Raw genomic sequence first — 7,140 nt, 5'->3', positions numbered from 1 at the left:
GAATGGCTTTTACTTCTGCAAACTGACTCGATTCACTTTCTCCCTCAGCAGCTTCTGCAACTCGTCGTGTAGGACTCCATACAGCAGCTTTCCATCTCCGATGCTTTCCCACAATACGACAGGACCCGTCAGTGAACAAGGCATATTTCTTCTCATTTTCCGGTAGCTTGTTGTACAGTGGGGCTTCTTCAGCACGGACCACCTCCTCCTCTGATGATATCCCAAAGTATTTGCCTTCTGGCCAGTCCATAATCACCTCCAAGATTCCTGGGCGACTGGGGTTTCCTATTCGAGCCCGCTGAGTAATCAGTGCAACCCACTTGCTCCATGTAGCATCAGTTGCATGATGTGTAGAGGGGACCCTTCCTTTGAACATCCAGCCTAGTACCGGCAGTCGGGGTGCCACGAGGAGCTGCGCTTCAGTACCGACCACTTCCGAAGCAGATCGAACTCCTTGATATGCTGCCAATATCTCCTTTTCAGTTGGAGTATAGAGGGCCTCAGATCCTCTGTATCCCCGACTCCAAAACTCCAGGGGTCGACCTCGAGTTTCCCCAGGTTCTTTCTGCCAGAGGCTCCAGGTGGGACCATTCTCCCCGGCTGCGGTGTAGAGCACGTTCTTTACATCTGGTCCTGTTCGGACTGGCCCGAGGGCTACTGCATGAACTATTTCCTGCTTAATTTGTTCAAAGGCTTGTCGTTGCTCAGGGCCCCATTCAAAAGCATTCTTCTTACGGGTTACTTGGTAGAGCGGGTTTACAATCAGACTGTAATTTGGAATATGCATTCTCCAAAACCCCACGACACCTAGAAAAGTTTGTGTTTCTTTTTTGCTAGTTGGTGGAGACATAGCTGTTATTTTGTTGATCACATCCATTGGGATTTGACGACGTCCATCTTGCCATTTTATTCCTAAAAACTGGATCTCTCGTGCAGGTCCTTTAACTTTATTCTGTTTTATGGCAAAACTGGCCTTCAGAAGGATTTGGACTATTTTCTTCCCTTTCTCGAAAACTTCTTCTGCAGTGTCACCCCACACAATGATGTCATCGATGTACTGCAGGTGTTCAGGAGCTTCCCCCTGCTCCAGCGCAGACTGGGGATCAGTCCATGGCAAATGGTAGGGCTATGTTTCCACCCCTGGGGCAGCCAATTCCAAGTATATTGGACTCCCCTCCAAGTGAAAGCAAACTGTGGCCTGCACTGTGCTGCTAGAGGGATGGAGAAAAATGCATTAGCGATATCAGTTGTGGCATACCACTTGGCTGCCTTTGATTCCAGTTCATACTGGAGTTCTAGCATGTCCAGCGCTGCAGCACTCAGTGGTGGCGTGACTTCGTTCAGGCCACGATAGTCCACTGTTAGTCTCCACTCACCATTAGACTTTCGCACTGGCCATATGGGACTATTAAAAGGTGGATGAGTCTTGCTGATCACTCCTTGGCTCTCCAGTTGACGAATTAGCTTATGGATAGGAATCAGGGAGTCTCGGTTGGTGCGATATTGCCGCCGGTGCACAGTTGTGGTAGCGATCGGCACTTGCTGTTCTTCAACCCTCAGCAACCCCACAACAGAAGGGTCCTCTGAGAGACCAGGCAAGGTAGACAACTGTTTAATGTCCTCTGTCTCCAAGGCAGCTATGCCAAAAGCCCAGCGGAACCCTTTTGGGTCCTTGAAATATCCTCTTCTAAGATAGTCTATGCCAAGGATGCACGGAGCATCTGGGCCAGTCACAATACGGTGCTTTTGCCACTCATTGCCGGTTAGACTCACTTCAGCCTCCAATACAGTTAACTGCTGGGATCCCCCCGTCACACCATAAATACAGATGGGCTCTGGCCCTTTATAGCTTGATGGCATTACAGTACATTGTGCACCGGTGTCTACTAAAGCCTTATACTTCTGTGCTTCTGACGTGCCAGGCCATCGAATCCACACAGTCCAATAAACTCGATTGTCCCTTTCCTCCCCCTGGCTGGAGGCAGGGCCCCTCTAGTCCTGGTCAGAATCTTCGTTTCTGTGTTTAAAGGACTGCCTGCTGGAAGTTGGAGCAGCAAACTTTTCAGAGAACCCCTTTTTCCCAATTGTTTTCTTTTGCAATTCACGTACCCGTGCCTCTAGGGTCGCAGTAGATTTTCCATCCCATTTTCTCATGTCCTCTCCATGGTCACGTAGGTAAAACCACAGGGTGGCACGGTGTGTGTGCCCACCATATTGTCTTCCTTGCATAGATGAATGTTTACCCCTAATAGCTGAGACACTGGTTTGTACAGGTGGGGAGGAAAATAATCTCTCTTCAAGTTGGTGGATCTTTTCAGAAAGTTTCTCCAAAGCATTCTCTTTTAGCTGGTGGACACTGGTTCGTTCAGGTGGAGGGGAAGATAATCTTTCTTCAAGTTGGTGGATCTTTTCAGAAAGTTTCTCCAAAGCATTCTCTTTTAGCTGGTGGACACTGGTTCGTTCAGGTGGAGGGGAAGATAAATTCTCTTTAAGTTAGTGGACCTCTTCAGAGAGTTTCTCCACAGCCGAGACACAGGCCTGTAGGGAAGAGGAGAGATTTCCTTCGTACTGCCGGAGTATTTTAGTCACTTCATTCACTGGGGGATTCTCCTCCTCTTTCCAGGTTAGTATTGCCAATGAGCTGGCATATGATGATGGTGCACTCCGTACAAACTTCTGCCACATGGGTGGTGTACACCGGACTGCATCTGGATCTGCGGATGTTTGTGCGTCGTCTAGGTCCTTATAAATTACTTCCCGTACGGCCAATTCCCTCAGGTACTGAATTCCCTTCTCCATGGTGGTCCATTTGCCTGGTAGACATACAAGTTCTTCCTTGAAGGGATACCTTTCCTGCACAGCTGACAGGAGACGCCTCCAGAGACTGCGAGATCGTGCTCCATCTCCAATTGCTTTGTCAATGCATGCGTCCCTAGCAAGGGATCCCAGCCACCTGGCTTCCTTGCCCTCTAATTCCACACAATTGACTCCGGTGTCCCAGCACCGGAGCAGCCAGGTGACAAGCTGCTCACCTATACAGCGACCAAAATCTTTTTGCACATCTCGTAGCTCACGCTGGTATAGAGTCCGGGTAGTTACTGTTGATTTTTCGACATCCCCATCCTCATCTTCAGTCTCCTGCACCTTTGATGGCCCAGCCTTGTCTTCACTATGCCCAGACTTTGCAGAAGACTGTCTGCGTTCTAAACGACCTGAGCCTCTATACCATTTCTTCACCTTGTCTACAGGGGCAACTTGCACTGCTACAGCTCGTTTCTCTGACCCAGCCACAGGGTCTGCCACAGGGGTTGGAATACCCTCTGCGGGGTCAACTTGCACTGCTACAGCTCGTTTCTCTGACCCAGACACAGGAGTGGGAGCAGCTGCACGAGCTGGAGCTGGAGCTGCTGCAGGGGCTGGAGCGGCTGCGGGAGCTGGAACTGGAGCGGCTGCAGGAGCTGGAGCTGGAGCGGCTGCAGGAGCTGGAGTGGCTGCAGGAGCTGGAACTGGAGCGGCTGCCGGAGCTGGAGCTGGAGCGGCTGCAGGAGCTGGAGCGGCTGCAGGAGCTGGAACTGGAGCGGCTGCAGGAGCTGGAGCTGGAGTGGCTGCAGGAGCTGGAGCGGCTGCAGGAGCTGGAGCGGCTGCAGGAGCTGGAGCTGGAGCGGCTGCAGGAGCTGGAGCTGGAGTGGCTGCAGGAGCTGGAGCGGCTGCAGGAGCTGGAACTGGAATGGCTGTAGGAGCAGGAGCGGCTGCAGGAGCTGGAGCTAGGTTGCTAGTAGCATCAATTGCAGCTCAATAGGCACAAGCCAGACCCCAGCACACTACAGTGATTTGTGTCACTTTGGAACTGCCAGAGTCATGACACCTTTTTTTCAAGCATTCTGCCAGCTTTTTAGGATTTTGCAGTTGTTCAGGGGTGAATGTCCAAAACACTGGAGGTGACCACTGCTCTAGAAACCTGCCCATATCCTCCCACACTCCCTGCCACTCGCAACTATCCCGCCTCAAGACAGATCTCCGGATGTGATTCCTAAGTAGTTGTTTAACCCTCAACAAAACCTGAAGCGCATTCATGAGACATAACAACAAGAACATGCTGGTCTGAGTATCCCAAGGATATTCAACATCTCGGAGAACCACCGTAACTAGCTTGGGGGATAAGAGGGTGGTGAAGGAGAAAGGGAGAGTGAACAGGTAGGGAAACATGTCTTCCCCTGTCCCCTTCACAGATTGGCTCCCTAACGAAAACAGGCAATAGGTGTAATTGCTAATAGTCTCCGAGATATGGTTTCCAAAGTATAGAGTCGACGTCAGTGCTGAGTACAAATACCAGGTTAGAGTCGTGACCAGATATTTCATCATTTCATAAGCCATTGTTACACCGCACAGTACCATAACAATCTTAAACCAGGGCCCGGAAAGGATAAACAATGCAACAGGGAGCACATACAGAAAGTAACGCGCTATAAAACTCAATTTGGAAAACAGGCACAGCAGACTGGAGATTAAGGCAATCAACATCGTGACTAGCAACTATTAAGCAGGTCCAATACTTATACCAATTTTAGTTTAACACACTCCGGTCAAATCTGTTGATATCTCAACCCTTCGGGCCCCACGTTGGGCGCCAAAAAGGACTGTTGTGGTTTAACCCGGCTGGCAGCTAAACACCACACAGCCGTTCGCTCACCCTCCCCCCTCCCTCTCTGGGATGGGGGAGAGAAACGGGAAAGTGAAGCCGGTGAGTTGAGATAAACACAGTTTATTAAGACAGGAATATAATAATAACAATAATAATAATAATAGTGATAATGATAATAGTATTAATAATAATAATGTGTAAGAAACAAGTGATGCACAATGCAATTGCTCACCACCCGCTGACCGATGCCCAGTCTATCCCTGAGCAGCCGGCCCCCCCACCCCGGCCAGCCACCCCTATATATTGTTTAGCATGACGTCAGATGGTATGGAATACCCCTTTGGCCAGTTTGGGTCAGCTGTCCTGGGTCTGTCCCCTCCCAGCTCCTGCTGCACCCCTAGCCTGCTCGCTGGCAGGACAGAGCGAGAAGCCGAAAAGTCCTTGGCTTGGTGTAAGCACTGTTCTGCAACAATTAAAACATCAGCATGTTATCAGCGCTCTTCCCATCCTAATCCAAAACATAGCACCCTACCAGCTACTATGAGGAAAAATTAACTCTGTCCTAACTGGAACCAGGACAGCTGGGCACAGCCAGTTCCGTATGGCTCCAACCGCCCCACTGCAGGGGCACAGCTGGACCTGGCAGCCAAGATGGCAGTGCCTTTAGGAGAGTGTTTTCAAGAAAGGGGAGAAAATGCTCAACAGACAAAGAAAGAGGGGACAAAAAGTCAGCACATGGAACTGTTGAGTGAGGTGAAGAGCATGGCTGCCTCCTCCAGCTGCTCTGGCCCAGGACCACTCCTGCAGAGCTGCCGGGGCCCAGCCTAGTGTCTCAGGACCCAGGGTCTCTGTCCAGACTGGGGCACATGTTTACTGTTTTCTCCTTTGCAGGTTCAACAGGTAGCAAATCTAAACACGTATCCCAGAGACACACAAACATACACAGAGAGAGACAGGACAGACACAACTGGTCATGCAGGCTGTCCCACCCCAGGGGTAACTTCAACAGAACTTACACACAGGGTTCTTGCAAAATAAAGACACAGACAGCCACAATCCCTTCCTCCTCTTCAGGTGGTACAGACAGGTGGTCACTAGTGAAAGCTCACTCATAGCACTTTCTAGGTTTACAAGCATACACACATTTGTGAATCATTTGAGTACTGGCACAGCTCATCTGTCTGACAAGCACCCCTGCCTGGATCCCAGGTCCCTTACCCACTTGAAAGGTTGCCTACTCACCAGCTGGTCCATATTAAAGCTCGCTGCGCGCACACATGCACACAGACCTACACACACACACACTTATCCCTCATGCACATCATGTTCTCCAGTCCCCCTAAGCTTACCAACACAGACTCTCCACCGAACTGATAGCACAGCCCAGTGCTGAGGCTCAGAGACTTTCCATCTAGTCCAGTTTAAAGTTTTCTATCTATACACATACTCATTCTATGTGCTTTGGATTTGGGGAAGACATATTCACCCCTCCCATAAGCTGGCACCAGACACGTGAGCTGTGACCCATGGCCCTGCTCCAGCTGCTGCTGCGGAGCCCTGAAGTCACCTGATTCACATTGGTCCCCCACAGTTTCTGGTTTAGGAAAACACACTGCTTCTGTCCATGGAGCTCCAGGAGCTAGCACCACAACCCGCAGGGCTGACGCAGGGCTGACACCCCTGGCCTAACTCCAGCAGTTGGCACCAATTTCACTCACATACACACACAGGTCACCCAAGTAACTGGAGCTGAGACCCCCTGCACTCACTCCAGTAGTTGGCACTAGAGGCCAGAGGTGCCTGCTCCCTGGTCTGACTCCAGTAGCTGGCACCACTCTTCACTCACACTCACAGTCTTCCTGTTAGCTGGCACATACTCCCTGCAGCACACAGGAGAGAGAGAGTGAATATGAAGAGATAGTTAAGAAAAGATTTAATGAGAAAATATAAGAAGATCGGACAGTCTGAATTGATCAGGTGCAGGGCTCAGCCAGAGAAGTGTACTGCCCGGCCCCATTTTACACATGATCAGGCCTTTTATACCCCCCTTTATTTTTTCCTCCTTATTTCCCTTCTCTCTGCACACCCTCCCATATGTTTGCAGAGCTTTGCCTTTTCCTGCTTTCCCCCCAGCCCCTGCATAATTTCAGTCTCAACAACTGAGAAGTCCAGGTTGGTCTTACTGGAACTGGCTCCTGGAGTTTGATGGACCATCAGCTATTGTGACTGGGAGGTTTGTTCCTTGTCATTGTCTCCATGTTTGCTTTGTCAGGTCTGTATCTGAGCAGTTAGCTTATTGTTCCCCTTCTTTTTTCTTATCATCCCAATCCAGAAATTCTCACTCAGATAACCTTGCTTCAGTCAACACTTCCACTATCTGTTCCTTTCCTTATCAAATCGTACAACTGACCAGGTTTTTATTCCCATCCCATCCTCTCTTTTTTATTATCCCTTGTTGCATTGGAAAAGGTCCTTGACCAGATACAATTAAAGGAGCA

Source organism: Anser anser (assembly GCF_964211835.1).
Source record: "Anser anser genome assembly, chromosome: 3".
Classification (NCBI taxonomy): Eukaryota; Metazoa; Chordata; class Aves; order Anseriformes; family Anatidae; genus Anser; species Anser anser.
This window is presented reverse-complemented; position numbering follows the sequence as displayed.